Raw genomic sequence first — 17,456 nt, 5'->3', positions numbered from 1 at the left:
TTACAAACTATATTAAAATCCTCGAGCAACTTGTTTACTTTGAAAGTGCGTCGGCCGATATAAAAAAATGCCTCGCAGCAATCAATCAACACAGGCTTGTACGACACACTGGCCACCTGACTGCCAGTCAGGAAGCAGCGACTGCAGGCAGCAAGATATCACCAATAAATGAGCAGCCTGAAGATTCAGACAGGAAGTAGAATTTCTGCCCTGTTGAAAAAGGTTGCTGATAGTTCCTGCGACTGCACACAGCTTTCTGGGAGTCACCAGCAAACACAGACGCTCGATATTCAGTATCCTGTCCTGTCCTGGGAGTGGGAGTAGACTATGGGGGGAGGAGGTTGGGGAGAATTGGGGGGCGGGGGGAGGGGGGGAACAGGGTCACACTTGGAGGGACACAGTATTTCATCAACCTTACCAAAACCCATTCCCAATATGGACACAGGTAATTGTGTTGGTACAGATCTCTGCATTCTCCTATTAAGCAGGCCCAGACTGTAATGAGTGGGACAGATGTTGATTTTACAGATTTTTAAATATCCTGTAATCAAAGATTCTGTCAAGAAGACCAGCGCCCTGCATCGTAGCCCACATCAGCAGTATGCACACACACACACACACACACGCTCACACACGCTCACACACGCTCACACAGACACACACACATGCACACACACGCACACACATACACACACACAGACAGACACACGCACACACATACACACACACACACACAAACACACACACACGCTCACACACGCTCACACAGACACACACACATGCACACACACGCGCACACATACACACACACGCAAACACACACACAGACACACACACACATATACACACGCACGCACACACACACACACACACACACACACACAGATCGTCCCCGCTACAGTAGAAAAGATGAATTAAAGTTGCGAAGGAGAAGTAAAAGTTGATGAGCAATGAAAAGGCGACCCCGCTACTTTATTCATTAACATTGATCTCATTGACCTCGGCTCGCTTCTGAACACGTCCTCTACACGGGAGCGAATTACACAAACAATCAATCAGAGGCAGCCGCACCATAGAGCCGCATCGCTCATTAACCTCCTCACCCCCACCAATCAGACCAATCACCTGCGCTTACACTCACATATGAACACCGCCGCAAAGCACGCTGGGTATGTCTGACATGACGTCCTGCCTGCCCTGCCAATCGAAAAAATAACAAGCAATGTAGTCCTATCTTGAGACTTCAAACGTTTTTTATTTTACTTTATTTTGCTAACTAAGATGAAAAAGTCTGACTGTTTCACCAATGGAATAAGGACATTTCACTTATCAAGCAAACATCTAAAAACAACTTAAAACAAGCTAATATTTTCTCCCTGAGAAAAAAAAGATCTTATGCCTTATACTTAAGACTAAAATGGTTGTTAAGATTGTCATTTGTTTTTGCAGTGTGTGGACATAAAGATATAAAAGCCATGCTATAGCACGAGATGCAACTATTTCGCTAAAATAAGCTAAAGGCTGGTGCCATTTTCAAATCTCACATTTCAAGAGATGGCATGCTAATTTCATCTGTAATTACCTGTCTCTCTACAACAATTAGAGGTAATTACTACAAACCCCTTAAAGATGCAACATGTGGGCCATGTATATTAAATAATCATTTTGCGTTTGTAACAATGGCAGATAAGATGTGACCTTGCTAGATATTATCACTTGAAGAAGAATGATAGTCCAGGGCAAAATATGTTTATTGAATACATGTTTTTATTTAGGAAATTTGCTAATGAATTTTACACCTGAACGTTTTTCTCATCAACAGTCACGTAGCATACAGATTGATAGATGAACTCATTTTGTTCACTGAGGCAAAATAATTAGATACTGTGCTATAATTAGCCCTAACGCACATTACAGGAAATTAAAGTGTTCATAGATCTGACGGGTTAAGATGCTGGTGCTTTTAATGCACGCGTAGCAATTTCTGACATAGGCTTAGGAGGGCGAATCATCCCCGAACAGATATCCGAAGCATCTAATTAAGAACGATTACGCTATTCGGGGTTTGAAAGTGGGGTCGTGGCACGCACGGAGGTAGCAGGGAAGCGAGTTTGCGCGGCCCGGTTGAGGCAGCGCATAGGTATCGTTGTTTCCATCGCTCCGATGACAGAACACGTCGCTGGGAGCGGATGACTGAAAGTTTCATAAGCGTCTGTGCGCTGTGCGTCATGTCTCCTGCCAGCGTACACGAACCGGGCCCCGTGTGACTGACAGCCGCGATCCGTTCCGGATACGGTCTCGCCCGTGAAAGAATCTCCGCACCGCGGAAAGAGCTGCGGAGAAGAAGGGAGTGATGCGCGCCCGGGATAATTGGTAAACACATGATATACCGTACGGACGTCCCCATCCGTCTGCGGGTAGATGGAAACGACCCCTTCAGAGTTTGTGCACGGCGAATGCTATTATTTAGCAGTGCCCTGACAGGCAAGGGAAAATGACATTTTTCAGCGGGTTTCTGCCGACCGAATTTACGGATCCCTGTTCACGAAGCACTGCCAGGCCAATCCATAACTTGTGAATTATCAAACCCTGCCCATTCCACCCATCTATTGGAAGGGATAAAAATAATAATAATAAAGGCCTGGTGGGAAATGGATATATATGATCACATTATGCGTGTTGGCTGACTGATATTTATGCCTGCAGTAACCATCATGAAGGGCCCGTTTGCATTTTACAAGCTGCAAGGGAGCCATTTTGAAGTTGTAAAGCCCTTCTTTCACTGATGTACAGTCTCTCTCTCTCTCTCACCCCCTGCCCCTATCTCTCTCTCGCTCTGAAACTGTCTGGAGGCTGGCAGCGGAGGCTACACTCCCAGACGAAATGAAGGAACCAAAGGAACCCTCTAATTCCATAGAAGAACCCTACAGTTCTAGTTAAAGGTTTCTTAGTCAGGCAAAATGGTTCTTTGTATGGGAGCTTTCACACGACACACCTATGATCGAGGGCTCCATAAAGAAGTGAAAACGGTCCCTCTACGGAGACCGCCCAATCCACAAGCCTTTTTTCTGAGAGTGTAGGCTAAGGAGCTACTGCATGTGACGTGCACCTGGCCCATTCTGACCCGGGGAACAGTGGAGTAGTCAGGGGTGCCCCTTCTGTTTGCAAATCGAATCAGTGTCTCACATCTTCATGGCTGGCAGCAGACTGGATGACCCGACGGCTTGTCGAGGGCCCTGGCTACGCGGCTGAGAGTTCTCTGTTCCCTGTTTGTGTCGTATCCGGAGTACAAGTGTGTACACAGACACACATGCGGCCCGATTAATTTCCTGTTGAAAGGCCGAGCTGGCAGTGTGGATGAGAACCAGGAGGACCAGGATTCGGGGGTCAGGGGACCCTCTGTGGGTGTTCAGGGGGTTTGTGGAGGCGAGACTCCAGGTGGAGTGTTCCTACGCCCTGCTCAAAATCACTTAACTGCGGTCTCTTTCCAATCGCTAATGTTTCCCCTCCTTCTACTTGTTCTGTGCCCGACCCAGACATCCATCGGGGTCCGTCATCTTTAAGGAAATTCTGATTCGTTAAATGTGCCTCCTAAGAGCAAGAAGCCATGAGGCCTTGTTGCAATCTGTTATGAGATCGGGGGTGTTTTTTTTTTTCTGTGTTTATTTAATTGTTCCATTCACATTAATTTATTTCTTTTATCTGAATTCTGTTATTTTGTCGGGTTTCTTTGATCGTACAAGTAAACTTACAGAGAGCCTTGGGTGCTTGCGTGGTGGTGTGGGTTTTATATCTGCGGTGTTGTAATGAATGGGTATTAAATCTCTGCCTGTTTAATGCCAGGGTTCATATCCATACAGGTTATGCTACAAAACAGGCCATAGGGGATTCTGCAGATGGTCTGTTTAGCTGTTTAATTCCAAACTGTCTCTCTCTCACCCACTCCCTATCCCTCCCTCTCTCTCTCCTGCTCTCTCTCACAGACACACACACACACACTCCCCCACCATCACTCAGTCTCTCTCTCTCTCTCTCTCTCTCTCTCTCTCACACACACACACACACACTCCCTCTCTCACACACACACACACACACACACACTCCCCCTCCATCACTCTCTCTCTCTCTCTCACACACACACACTCCCCCTCTATCTCTCTCCCTGTCCTTTATTCCAAACTGTGGGTAACCCTCCTCTCCCTCTCTCTCTCCTGCTCGCTCTCTCTCACACACACACACACACACACACACACACACACACACTCCATCTCTCACAGACACACACACACACTCCCCCTCATCACTCTCTCTCTCTCTCTCACGCACACACACACACACACACACACATACACACACTCCCCCTCTATCTCTCCCTCTCCTTTATTCCAAACTGTGGGTAACCCTCTTCTCTCTCCCTCCCTCTCTCTCACACACTCCCTCCCTCTCCCTCTCTCTCTCTCTCAGCCACTCCCTATCTCTTCCTCTCTCTCTCGCTCATCCCAAAGAAGCATTGGCAGAATGCATGATGTGAAAGATGAATGTGAGTTTTAGCGCTTTACCTCAGCTGACTCCGACTCTGGCTGTGACAGGCCCAGCTGTATCTCTCCTCACAGGTGAACGGACAGGTGAATCACTGCAGCGAGTCCTGACCAGCTGCTCGTTAAAACCAGGCCCGTCGCCATGACGCACGGCGGGGAGAGAGCCAATCGTCAGCCTGCTGCTGGAGGTAGGGCGTGTCCCCGAATCCTCACGTTTCGAACGGGGGTACTGTTGCATGCTGGGACTGCGGGTCCTCCCAGACTTCACTAGCGGGTTTTTAAGATGGGGCCTTTGGGCCCTCTGCTGTTTAGACCATTAACCAAAGAGCTAACAGGAGTGATCATTAAAAGGTGCCATGTAAACACGGCCAATGTTCTGCCTGAGTTGTCCATATCAGAGTAGGAGAGGAAATTGTTCAATGTTCTAAAGAAGACCACAAGACCCTCTATCACAGAGATATGACAGACCACATGGACCTCCCTGGACCACATCACAGAACGATAGGCCTCTTTTTACTTGGCCCAATGGTGAAAAGGCCTGCATGTGTGTAAGCCATTAAGGGAGGGGGCAGGGTTTTGGCTCAGCCCAGACCCTGAACCTCTGGTTTGGGCCTCAAATCTCAGCAGTTTGGGGCCTCACAGGGGGAGATATTTATACATGAGAGAGATACTGTATATATATATATATATATATATATATATATATAGAGAGAGAGAAAGAGAGAGGGAGAGCGAAAGAGTGATAGAGAGGGAGAGAGGGAGAGAGGGAGAGAGAGAGGGAGAGGGAGAGAGAGAAAGAGAGAGGGAGAAGGCGAGGGAGAGAGGGAGAGGGAGAGGGAGAGGGAGAGGGAGAGAGAGAAAGAGAGAGGGAGAAGGTAAGGGAGAGAGAGAGGGAGAGGGAGAGGGAGAGGGAGAGAGAGCAGCTCCCACCGGTCTAATGCACGCAGCCCTGTCTCTGGCCCGGGTCTAAGCACTGGGGAGGTGTGTCGTGGGTAATAATGATGAAAGATTGCAGCGTTTCTCCAGCTTTGGGAGCTACTCTCTGAGAATGGAGGAGATTGAACTCCTTGTGATTTCCTGGACTGCGTTCCGCACCATGCAAAGGAAATAGCCTCCACCCTCATTCCCTGGGAGGGGGGGGGGGGAGCTTTCAGAAGCCCTGTCAGCGGATAGGGACAAAGATAGGATAGTACCTGTGGAAATGTCAGTGTATTTTTTTGTTAACCCTTTCAAGAGTAGGCTTTTTGGAATTCTTTTTGGTTTTCAACATTCTGAATCAGCGTTCTAGAACTCCACTGCTTCCAGTTTCTAGTAGTGATTGTTACATCATCATTAGAATGTTCAGTTCAGAACATTCTAATCACACATCTGTGATCTCACAACCCACCCCCCATCCCCACACATGCAGTTACTTGTGTTAATTTTAGCAGCCAAGAATGGCTTTCAGAATGACAGAAATACATTTCCATTTAAATATTTATCGGTTTTCTTCCTTCTGTTCAATTCACTGCGTTCTTGCTGTTTCCCGTCTGCAGTTGACCTTGGATGTATAGATTGAACAGAACGATTTATGTCTGAGGGCCTGTGTGTGTGTGTGTGTGGGGGGGGGGGAAGATGGATGGACTTATAAATAGTAGCAACAATAAATAATCTGCTGTCAATGTACACGTTAGTACATATTTGCAATTCCTAAGATAAAAAAGGAATAATTTAAAAACGCAATCTGTAAAAATCATAAGCGGGCGAATGCGAATCAAGGTGACATGCGGAAATCGATCCCCAGCATACGCTCTTAATCACGCCCTCCTGTCCTCTCCCACATAACGCTGGGGTCGAGGGTGGCTGCCATCCTTCCTAAAGGATATACGATCCCACAGCCTCTCCACCTTTTTATATCTCTCCTTCCCAGAAAAGCAAAATCAATATTTCATCAGTCAGTCTTTAACCCGTACAGGGACTGCTGTGGCCTGAATCCACACAGATGTAGTTTCATCAGTCAGTCTTTAACCGTGTACAGGGACTCATTCTTTACCCTGACACGTGACAACCTCTGGCCTACTTCTCAACAAACCCTAAAACAACAGCCCATTTTTTTTCAAAAGGGAAAACTGTGTCAGACTTATTTCGCAGGGGATTATACAGGTTCATGAGACTGCACACCTTCAAGAGTTTCATCTCCGGTGTATTAATATATAATTACAACATAATATATGCGTGGTATTGTAATAAAGAAATCTCAGTGTAATATCTGGTAGAGCAGTCCACTTGACCCGTTTACACTTCTTGTTAAGTGAGTGTAATTGTAGTCGCAGTCAAAGAACCGAGTTATTTTCCCACATCCAGAAAGCGGTGTGGGTCCCAGACCTGGGTCAAATACGTAGTTGTTATGGATCCAAATGCTTTTCTGTGCTCGACTGATCTTGCCTGGTGCAATTGAGTGAACCAAGAAGACCAGAAGGCGGGGTTTGCGCTTTTTGTGAGTATTTCATTGGTTCCAATACACCAGACATGCTCAGTAAAGCGTAAGAAAAGGTTTTTGTATCTAAAACAATGATGTATTTGACCTAGGCATGGAGGGTCTCAGTGCTTTAAAGTGTACAGCCACACCAGCTTCTGGTCTGTCTCCACCCACTTCCGTTTAGTGAAGGATTGGCTGAATGCTGCTATGTGTGCACGCCTCATAACTGCTCTTTTTACAGAGACTGTCTATAATCGCCTCTGAACGGAGAAGAGAAAGAGGGGGGCTGATGGGGTGTTGGCTTGCTGACACTATGACACAGGTGGGTACATCCTCCAGCCCTCCACCATGGACTGGAGCCGGGTTCCAGGAGGAACACAGCTTAAACCTTTCACCTCTGGGCTGCAGTGTATGCAGTGACACAGCTCAAACCTTTCACCTCTGGGCTGCAGTGTATGCAGTGACACAGCTCAAACCTTTCACCTCTGGGCTGCAGTGACACAGCTTAAACCTTTCACCTCTGGGCTGCAGTGACACAGCTTAAACCTTTCACCTCTGGGCTGCAGTGTATGCAGTGACACAGCTTAAACCTTTCACCTCTGGGCTGCAGTGACACAGCTCAAACCTTTCACCTCTGGGCTGCAGTGACACAGCTCAAACCTTTCACCTCTGGGCTGCAGTGACACAGCTCAAACCTTTCACCTCTGGGCTGCAGTGACACAGCTCAAACCTTTCACCTCTGGGCTGCAGTGACACAGCTTAAACCTTTCACCTCTGGGCTGCAGTGACACAGCTTAAACCTTTCACCTCTGGGCTGCAGTGACACAGCTTAAACCTTTCACCTCTGGGCTGCAGTGACACAGCTTAAACCTTTCACCTCTGGGCTGCAGTGTATGCAGTGACACAGCTCAAACCTTTCACCTCTGGGCTGCAGTGACATAGCTCAAACCTTTCACCTCTGGGCTGCAGTGGCACAGCTCAAACCTTTCACCTCTGGGGGGGGGGGGGGGGGGACTTGGATGAGATTTATCCAATGGACACAGGATACTCGATAAAAACGTGATTCCGTGTTTATTGCGCTTTTAAATGGAACTACAGACCTTTACAGACCTCTGACATTTTGTAGGAAAGGGAGAAGCAGCTTATTTGCCTTGAAGGAGACAAAGAGAGAGAAACACAAAGAGAGAGGACCCCAAAGGTAGAGAGATAGAGAGAGACAGAGAGAGAAAGAGAGGGACAGAGCTCCACGGATAGAGAGAGATGGAGAGAGAGGGAGAATGAGAGAGACAGAGATAGAGAGTTAGAGAGGAAGAAAGAAAGACTGACCTTTACTTTAGTGAAGATGGCTGATCTCAACAGGAGTAGTTTTTCTTCTTCTTCTGTTCTAAAAGACAGAGACAGAGTAGGGTTAGCAAAAGTTTAGAATAAAACCAGTCACCAAAGGACCTACACATGTTCCCACTAGCATAACCACCATTGAGCTGAGCCCTGATGTGGAACAGGAAGTCACACTGTCTATTCACTAGCATAGCCAACATGGAGCTGAGCCCTGATGTGGAACAGGATGTCACACTGCCTGCAGGTGTAAACTACCAGAATATCCTCATTACAAAAAACTAAAAAAGTCAATCTCACCAAAGATTTTAGTCTTACATTGACACTTAAAATCTCATTTATTTACATTTTATGAAATAGCATTATTCATATTGGCAATGAGGTAAGTCAGTTGACTCATTTCAAGGGGTAAGAACATTTGGGGAAAGAAAATCTTCTCAGGGAAACATCAAACAGCGATGAAACACAGGAAGTGATGAAACGCTCTTCAGCTCAGGGAAGTGCTCATGAGGAAAGAGGGGCGTGGCCACAGCAGCTGCACCTCCCACGCGTTGCTGCGCCAAGCTTAGTTACCGAAACTGACAGGCGCCCCATCTGCCCAATTAGAGCCGGCCGTCCCCGTTTTGGGAGCGTGCTCCATATGGCTCAGACTGCAGTCTGATGTTCTCCCAGCTGTGGAGAAGCTGCAGGCCTGAGTGTCAGTTGGACTGATCCCCAACAGCGCGGGTAAGTGTGTGTTCCCATAGACTGCTGCTTTGCATGGCAGCCTGTCACCATTGGTGTGTGAGTGTGTGTGTGAATGGGTGAATGAGAAGCATTCATTGTGAAGCGCTTTGGATAAAAACTAAATGCAGTCCATTCACAATTTACCAACCCTGGGATATGGAACTAGTGGGGTGGGAGGGTCAGGTGGTTGGGGGGTGGGAGGAATCGGGCAGTCTTGATGGAGGAACGGTGGGCCAAACCTTTTCTCCAGGACTTTTGGGATAATATGTTATTACACTTTCATTACAGTTGTCTAATGCAGGGGTCTATTCTTATCGGAAAAGGATCAAAGCTGGTGCAGGCTTCTGTTTTCGACACCCAGTGCTTGACTATGAGAGCAGTGAATGAGCTGACTCACAGCTGGACTGTAATGAAAACCTGCAGCCGCACTGGTGAGATGTAGGAACATCCAAAGGTATTCAATTGATCAAATCTGATGATAATATTTATAATATATACAGTACATATGCAAATGTCGGTATATCAAGCACACAGTACGTTTAGGTGTGTCTGTGTAACCCAACTTTAAAGTTTACCTGGGAAACTAACCTGGGTTAGGAGCCCAGTTCTCTCATCATTAAACATCACTGTCACCCCGTGTGAACATGTGCAGAAGTCAGTATCTTTGCCAGTGTCTTTGCTGACGAAAGGCAGGCTGGATAATGGTACTTTGTCAGTCTCCAAAAAGCACTTCAGCAAATAAATTATTTATGAATATGTAAATAATGCCACATTATATACTTCCCCTGACCCCTATTCATGGTTAGAGGATAAAAGTTTCAAAATCTCAGGGATGTATTTCAGTGAAGAGAAAAGGTGATTTAAAACACTCCGAAAATTGGTGGCAGCTTATTTTCCACTTTCGGCTTTTCAAAGCCCTGTTTTGTACTATAAAAGAGTCAAGTAGCCATTGTGTTCTGCAGTATTCTTCATAGTCACTCAACAAGTTGGCAGTCATTAATCTTTTTTTTTTCTTTCCAAGAATAATTATGCATTTTCTTCTCATCAGGCAAACAGGAACTCTACAGTATGCAAAACAGGAACTCTCTCCTCTAACATTACTGTACTGCTTCCAGAGAATAAGCAGGTAATTAAAATTTGATGGCTCCTTCAATATCTCGAGGAGACTATTCTGCCCTGTACCCCATTTCAATCAGATTTCCTTAATCAGCCATAAACACCTAGTAAATGTTTGCATTACGCAGTTCAAGGACCGGGGTCCCCTGCTCGCTCATGTATACGAGGCTCTGATGAAGAAGAGATTACTGGATCGACGCGCTGCGGTCGTCTGCGTACAGCAAGGCGTGTCGAGTTCCTCGCTGGTACGGCCCAAGGTCCTTCCCTGAGCGCAGTCCGGAAGGCAGCAGGAAAACTCCATAGAGACAGATTTAACTAGCTAGCTCAACAACATCGATACAGATAGATTTGATAAAAATACATTGCAGGATAACTGCCCGGGGAGAAGTATGTACACATGATCTGCGGTTGGCTGAGCTGAAGCCAACTAAAAAAAACAACTGCCTTCTAGGCGACACTGAGGGAAGGGAAGTGCCACGGGCTTCTGGGCACGCCTGGAAAAATCACCTGTGGAAATGATTTTCCGCTAAAAACCTCGATGCGACAGGGAGAACGGAAGCACACATTTCGCGTCGCCATTACAGCCCCGCTCCGACACGGGCCAGTCCGGGCGCTCCTGCTTGTTATTTTCCCATTTACGGCGCGATGGAATCACCGCTTCCCCGCTCCCTCTCATTTTCCCCCCAACGCGCCTAACACGCAATTTTCAGGCTCGCGGGAAGCTGAAAACACGGTGCGGCGAAAACCGCGTCGATTCCTAAACGCATCGACAAACAGCCATTAAGCGGTCCGTCGCTGCCCGTGCCCTGGCGCGGAGACCGAGGAGAAGCGCGGTGCCAGCTTTATCTGCTGGAGGTGAGGACGTGAGAGATTCAGGTTCATTAGGCCTCAATGTGCAGAGGGTGGGTACTGGGTCTTTGATCCTCAGATTAAAAGCTATTAGTCTAGGCATGCAGGTGTGCTAGGACAAGGACATGAATGAATAATTTCTGCATTAGTATATCAAAAACTCGCTCTCCCTTTGTAGCAGAATAAATAACAGTGAGTTTAGAAAGAGGTAGCGAAAACCTGAAACTAACAGATTCTGAAACTACAAAGAGCCCGTTTTCCTTCAGCTCCAAATGTCAGCCAGACTGGTGATGGCAAAATGAGAGCCTTTCAGACTCATCTCATTGTTGTTTTCTGATTCGCTGCCATGCCATGACTATTCAGATGAGTCAGACAGTCAATATCATGTGGAGAACAGAAAAGTGTGGCTATTCACCTGTAGCATACACCCACAGATGGAGACGGTTACACCACAAAAAGATACAAATAATCCAGACATTAACCCTTTTCTGAGCTGAATATTTGTACTCTATGTAGTATTCTAACTGTTCACTCACAGAATATTTAAACATGTTTGAATGTGTAATTCAAGCAAAGTCTCCTGTTCTGAACCAGACCAGGTCCAACAACTGAAAAAAGTTAGCACAGAGGCCCAGCTAGCCTTAGCCGTTCCATTTCACTGCCTCTAAAGATAACATCGTAACAGATCCCTAGCTAGGTCCAGTGGTATGGCCCACCTCCATAACTACGGCCTGTAGCGTAGTGGTTAAGGTAAATGACTGGGACCCGGTCGGTGGTTCGATCCCCGGTGTAGCCACAATAAAATCCGCACAGCCGTTGGGCCCTTGAGCAAGGCCCTTAACCCTGCATTGTTCCAGGGGAAGATTGTTTCCTGCTTAGTCAAATCAACTGTACGTCGCTCTGGATAAGAGCATTTGCCAAATGCCATTAATGTAATGTAATATAATATAACAGCATAAAGAGATAGAATAGAGGCAGTCATGTAGATTGCAGGGATGACTGGCACAAGCTTTTCTGATAGCAGTGAGCTGGACCTGTAGAAACAAGGTGCAGATCGAACTCAAGGGCTGATTGGCTATTCAAGGATTTAAGCTTTTTTTTATTGGTGAATAAAGCACCACGATGCAGCCAATGGTTCGCATTTTCAATTCTCAAATCAAATCCCATAATTTTCTGCTGTGACTCAAACGGCTTGTCTCATATTAAAATATAAGAATGATCACACTTCTGCTTATAATGTTCTCTTTATATCGCTTATCTTTATACCTAATACTCAACACATATATATAATATGTATTGATTAGATGTAAAGATATGTGCATATATTATTACATTAGATGTATAGACGTGCATAATTTGAATATAAATTAGAAATATATAAATCAAATGCATACATCTGTCTTTGTCAGGCATGACAGCTCTAGGAAGCAGTTGGCTTCCTTTGTGAGAACCTGATATAACACAATCACTGCGCTTCGACATGCTTAGGACACGTATGCATTTTAAAACACGCGACAGCCGAGATGAGCGCTTCCGTGACCCACAATCCTCCAGAATGGGTACCCAAACCAGCGTTCCCATCACCCGTCTTGGAGTGTCCCTGAAGCGAAACGCACCGATCGGTCCTGACAGAGCGGCTGAGGATGCTTAGCGCTGTTCAGAGCGGCTGTGGATGGTGCTGTTCAGAGAGGCTGTGGATGGTGTTGTTCAGAGAGGCTGTGGATGGTGCAGTTCAGAGGGGCTGTGGATGGTTGGTGCTGTTCAGAGGGGCTGTGGATGGTTGGTGCTGTGGATGGTTGGTGCTGTTCAGAGGGGCTGTGGATGGTTGGTGCTGTTCAGAGAGGCTGTGGATGGTGTTGTTCAGAGAGGCTGTGGATGGTGCAGTTCAGAGGGGCTGTGGATGGTTAGTGCTGTTCAGAGAGGCTGTGGATGGTGCAGTTCAGAGGGGCTGTGGATGGTTGGTGATGTTCAGAGGGGCTGTGGATGGTTAGTGCTGTTCAGAGGGGCTGTGGATGGTGTTGTTCAGAGAGGCTGTGGATGGTGCTGTTCAGAGAGGCTGTGGATGGTGCTGTTCAGAGAGGCTGTGGATGGTGCTGTTCAGAGGGGCTGTGGATGGTGTTGTTCAGAGAGGCTGTGGATGGTGTTGTTCAGAGAGGCTGTGGATGGTGTTGTTCAGAGGGGCTGTGGATGGTTGGTGATGTTCAGAGGGGCTGTGGATGGTTAGTGCTGTTCAGAGAGGCTGTGGATGGTGCAGTTCAGAGGGGCTGTGGATGGTTGGTGATGTTCAGAGGCTGTGGATGGTGCTGTTCAGAGAGGCTGTGGATGGTGCTGTTCAGAGAGGCTGTGGATGGTGCTGTTCAGAGGGGCTGTGGATGGTGCTGTTCAGAGAGGCTGTGGATGGTGCTGTTCAGAGAGGCTGTGGATGGTGCTGTTCAGAGGGGCTGTGGATGGTGCTGTTCAGAGAGGCTGTGGATGGTGCTGTTCAGAGGGGCTGTGGATGGTGTTGTTCAGAGAGGCTGTGGATGGTGTTGTTCAGAGAGGCTGTGGATGGTGTTGTTCAGAGGGGCTGTGGATGGTTGGTGATGTTCAGAGGGGCTGTGGATGGTTAGTGCTGTTCAGAGAGGCTGTGGATGGTGCAGTTCAGAGGGGCTGTGGATGGTTGGTGATGTTCAGAGAGGCTGTGGATGGTGCTGTTCAGAGAGGCTGTGGATGGTGCTGTTCAGAGAGGCTGTGGATGGTGCTGTTCAGAGGGGCTGTGGATGGTGCTGTTCAGAGAGGCTGTGGATGGTGCTGTTCAGAGAGGCTGTGGATGGTGCTGTTCAGAGGGGCTGTGGATGGTGTTGTTCAGAGAGGCTGTGGATGGTTACCGCTGTTTCTCTGACAGGAGAGATGTGTCAGATCCGTTTCCATTAGCACAGACCGTTCTGTGCCTCCAGCTTCACTGCAGGCCAGTTTCGCTGCGCTGAGCACATCTGAACGTTAGCTAAAATAGGTGGACACTTTCCTAAAGCCATTTTCATCCCGCTGACTGACTCTCAGTGAAAAGAATATTACAAATGTATTTGTAAAAGAACAGACACATTGGAAATATAGAAGGGGAGGGTGCGGACACTTTAGAGGCTACAACCAGAATGCTACGGCTTCATCGCTTGGTTGGGCAAAGCTGTGGAGCTCTTGAGCATAGATCCAGATTTGTTTCAGTATAAATCTAGCTCTATCTATACTGTAAATAGAAGAGATTAAGTGCATTGACCTGTGTAAATTTATCTATGCTAAATGTGAGTGAATATGCATATATGTTATATAATGCATTGCTAAGATGTGTAATACAATGCTTTGCTTAGATAGGCAATCTGGAATGCATTGCATAGATAAGAAAATAATGCATTGCTTGGATAGGTCATATAATACATTGCTTAGATAGGCAATATAATCCATTGCTGAGGGAGGCAATATAATGCCTTGTTTACTAATATTTCATGATATTTAATGAAGGCCTTGAATGTGCTTCCAGGCCTTGAATGAACTTCAGATGTGCATAATTAATGGGACCCTTATGCAAGGCCACTGTGAACATGCAATCAAACATTACACATTACATCCTAGATTACATATGGTATATGATTACATACATGACCGGGAAGTTTATCTTATTTAACATATTGAAATCTTACTTACTATATAATTATACTCAATCCATTTTTCATTTCTAAAACCAGCATACCGTATGTATAACAGTACGCTTGCACAAGAAAATTACAAACGTAATTCCCAGGAACAGCAAAATTACCAGCATCATTATGATCTAGCCACGAGCAGTTTTGAATCAGTTTTAGTTGTTGAATTATGAGATGTTTAAATTGTGCGTAACAGGATGAGCATTTGTACATGAAGCTCTGTTTTATAGAATGCCTATATTAATTCACTTAGCAGACACCTACTCATAGCAGTCACTTTGCTTTCCACCTGGAATGCTCAGTTTTAAAAAATGTCTTAATTAATCCACCTAGCACACACAGCAGCTTGTGCAACCTTTAATTCCATTGCAAAGAGATGCTGAGTGATTGATTTGAACTGATTTGGTGTTTCTGGTTATGCGCGAGTATGCCAAATGCAGGACTGGAGTGATTAGATTTCCTTTTATTTCTGTTTAATACAGTGTTCATTCACTCTGATGAACCATGTCAGTTTTTCTTTGTCTTTTTATTTCATACATTTTCATTGCACAAGAGTGTTCACAAGTGTCCACAAGCCTCACCACTATAATTCATTTCCATGTACAAGGCACCTCTCTGTATACATTTTTATCTCTGCATTTTCCTGAAAGAAGCACCAGTACTACCTCGTTTTAGCACTGGATCTTTATTCAGGTCAAACGCTCAAGGTCGTGACGCAAGCATCCTGCAGTTTCACAAGTTTCACACGCGAAACTATCCGGTCACAACACTGGAGTTGTCAAACCCCCCCCCCCCGCTCCAAACTACGCCATGTCCGCCCTCCCAGTCCTCTCAGCCACCCCTCGCCTGCCCGCAGTAAGGCCTATTTTTCCTGTCAGCCCTGCTCCCCACGTCAGTGTCCCACAGTGCTCTATTTCCACAGCCTGCGTTGCAGGGGCCTGTCCGCCCACACGCCCGCCGGCGCGCTCGCTCCTCCGTCCTGTCGAGAGGCGAGACGACGCTCCAGCGGGTTACAGAGGAGCCGAGGGGGGCGAAGGTCGCGCTTCCGAAAAGGCGTGGAGAAGAGCAGACACCGGGCGAGGCAGCGAGAGAGGGAGAGGCCTCTCCTGGTTTTATTTTCCCGCTCTTTTATTTTCCCTCCACTTTTAGCCTTTGATTTGCGGGTGCTTCTCCCTGCCCTGTGCGGAGCGGTGTGTGAATAATGAACGGCACGCAGGCGTAGGGCGTAGAGCGAGCCCCCCCCACACACACACACACACACACACACACAGGATTATTACTCCACCTCCACACACACACACACACACACACGTACAGGATCATTACTCCACCTCCACACACACGCACACACACACACACACACACACACACACACACACGTGTGGGATTATTACTCCACCTCCACACACACACACACACACACGTACAGGATTATTACTCCACCTCCATACACACACGTGTGGGATTATTAACCCCCCCACGCACACACACAGACACGTGCGGGATTATTAACCCCCCCACGCACACACACACCCACGCATGTGGGAGTATTACCCCCCCCACACACACACACACACATACACACATATACATACACACACACACACACACACACACACGTTCTCCGTCCCCGCCCTGCCTCCTCTCACTCAGAGCGTAACTGCAGCTCAGGCGATGGTGTCCGACCGTAAATCCTCTGCTTCCTGGGTGACACTTTCATCTCTCAGCTCATCTCTCAGCTCATCTCTCAGCTCATCCTTTGATCTCTCAGCTCATCTCTCAGCTCATCTCTCAGCTCATCTCTCTGCTCATCTCTCTGCTCATCTCTCCGCTCATCTCTCAGCTCATCTCTCCGCTCATCACTCAGCTCATCTCTCATCTCTCCGTTGATCTCTCAGCTCATCTCTCAGCTCATCTCTCCGCTCATCTCTCAGCTCATCTCTCAGCTCATTTCTCAGCTCATCTCTCCGCTCATCTCTCCGCTCATCTCTAAGCTCATCACTCAGCTCATCTCTAAGCTCATCACTCAGCTCATCTCTAAGCTCATCACTCAGCTCATCTCTCCGCTCATCACTCAGCTCATCTCTCAGCTCATCACTCAGCTCATCTCTCATCTCTCCGCTGGTACATTTAACACAGCGCGCTGAGATCCATTCCCCTCGCCGTGGACACGGCGGAGGACTGAAAGAAACAACATGTTCTAAAACAAGAGTCTTACACAACAGCCGGTTGGTTTCCACCTGGTAGATCAGAGTGGGGTGGCTTCCAGCCAATGTTAAGGTGAACCGTGGTCATGAGAAATGAAAAAGTAACCAGCGAAAAAAGATGGAATAAAAACAGACCTGTCTATTGGAAGATGTGGTGCCCAACTCAAATATACTGTCACAAGTATAACATGCACAAAACCTGCCCGCACAGAAAGGATGGGAAGCTCTCAACCTTTGACCTCTCCTGTCTGACCATCTCCTGATAGAAACACGGGGGCTAAGGATACATTCGGTCTATTCGCCCGAACAACCGGGTGCAGATTCACTTAGGCGTGAGAGGAAGAGAACGCAGAGGCTGAAGGCCTCCTTTTAAACGCGGCCCAGGACGTTGTGTAGCGTCCCTCTCAGACAACGCGCGCTGAGTAAACACGGTCACCTTGATGAACGCAGGTCGCCTGTGCGTTCCTTCCCTCCGAACCGCCGAACGCGGGGGCCAGAGCTTCAGAGACACCGGTGCAGCGAACAGCCTCGTTTATAACCATAAATCTTC

General features: G+C 47.2%; 1 protein-coding gene across 3 annotated transcripts in view; it reads right to left on the bottom strand.

The window, feature by feature from the left end:
- syt1a (synaptotagmin Ia) overlaps nt 1–17,456 on the bottom strand; it is a 252,729-nt gene that overhangs the window by 124,838 nt on the left and 110,435 nt on the right. For all 3 annotated transcript variants that reach the window (XM_061252641.1, XM_061252640.1, XM_061252643.1), the window contains exon 3: nt 8,323–8,380. The gene's annotated coding sequence lies outside the window, so the exon portion shown is untranslated. The remainder of the gene's footprint in view (nt 1–8,322; nt 8,381–17,456) is intronic.

Source organism: Conger conger, chromosome 8 (genome assembly GCF_963514075.1).
Source record: "Conger conger chromosome 8, fConCon1.1, whole genome shotgun sequence".
Lineage (NCBI taxonomy): Eukaryota > Metazoa > Chordata > Actinopteri > Anguilliformes > Congridae > Conger > Conger conger.
This window is presented reverse-complemented; position numbering and strand designations above follow the sequence as displayed.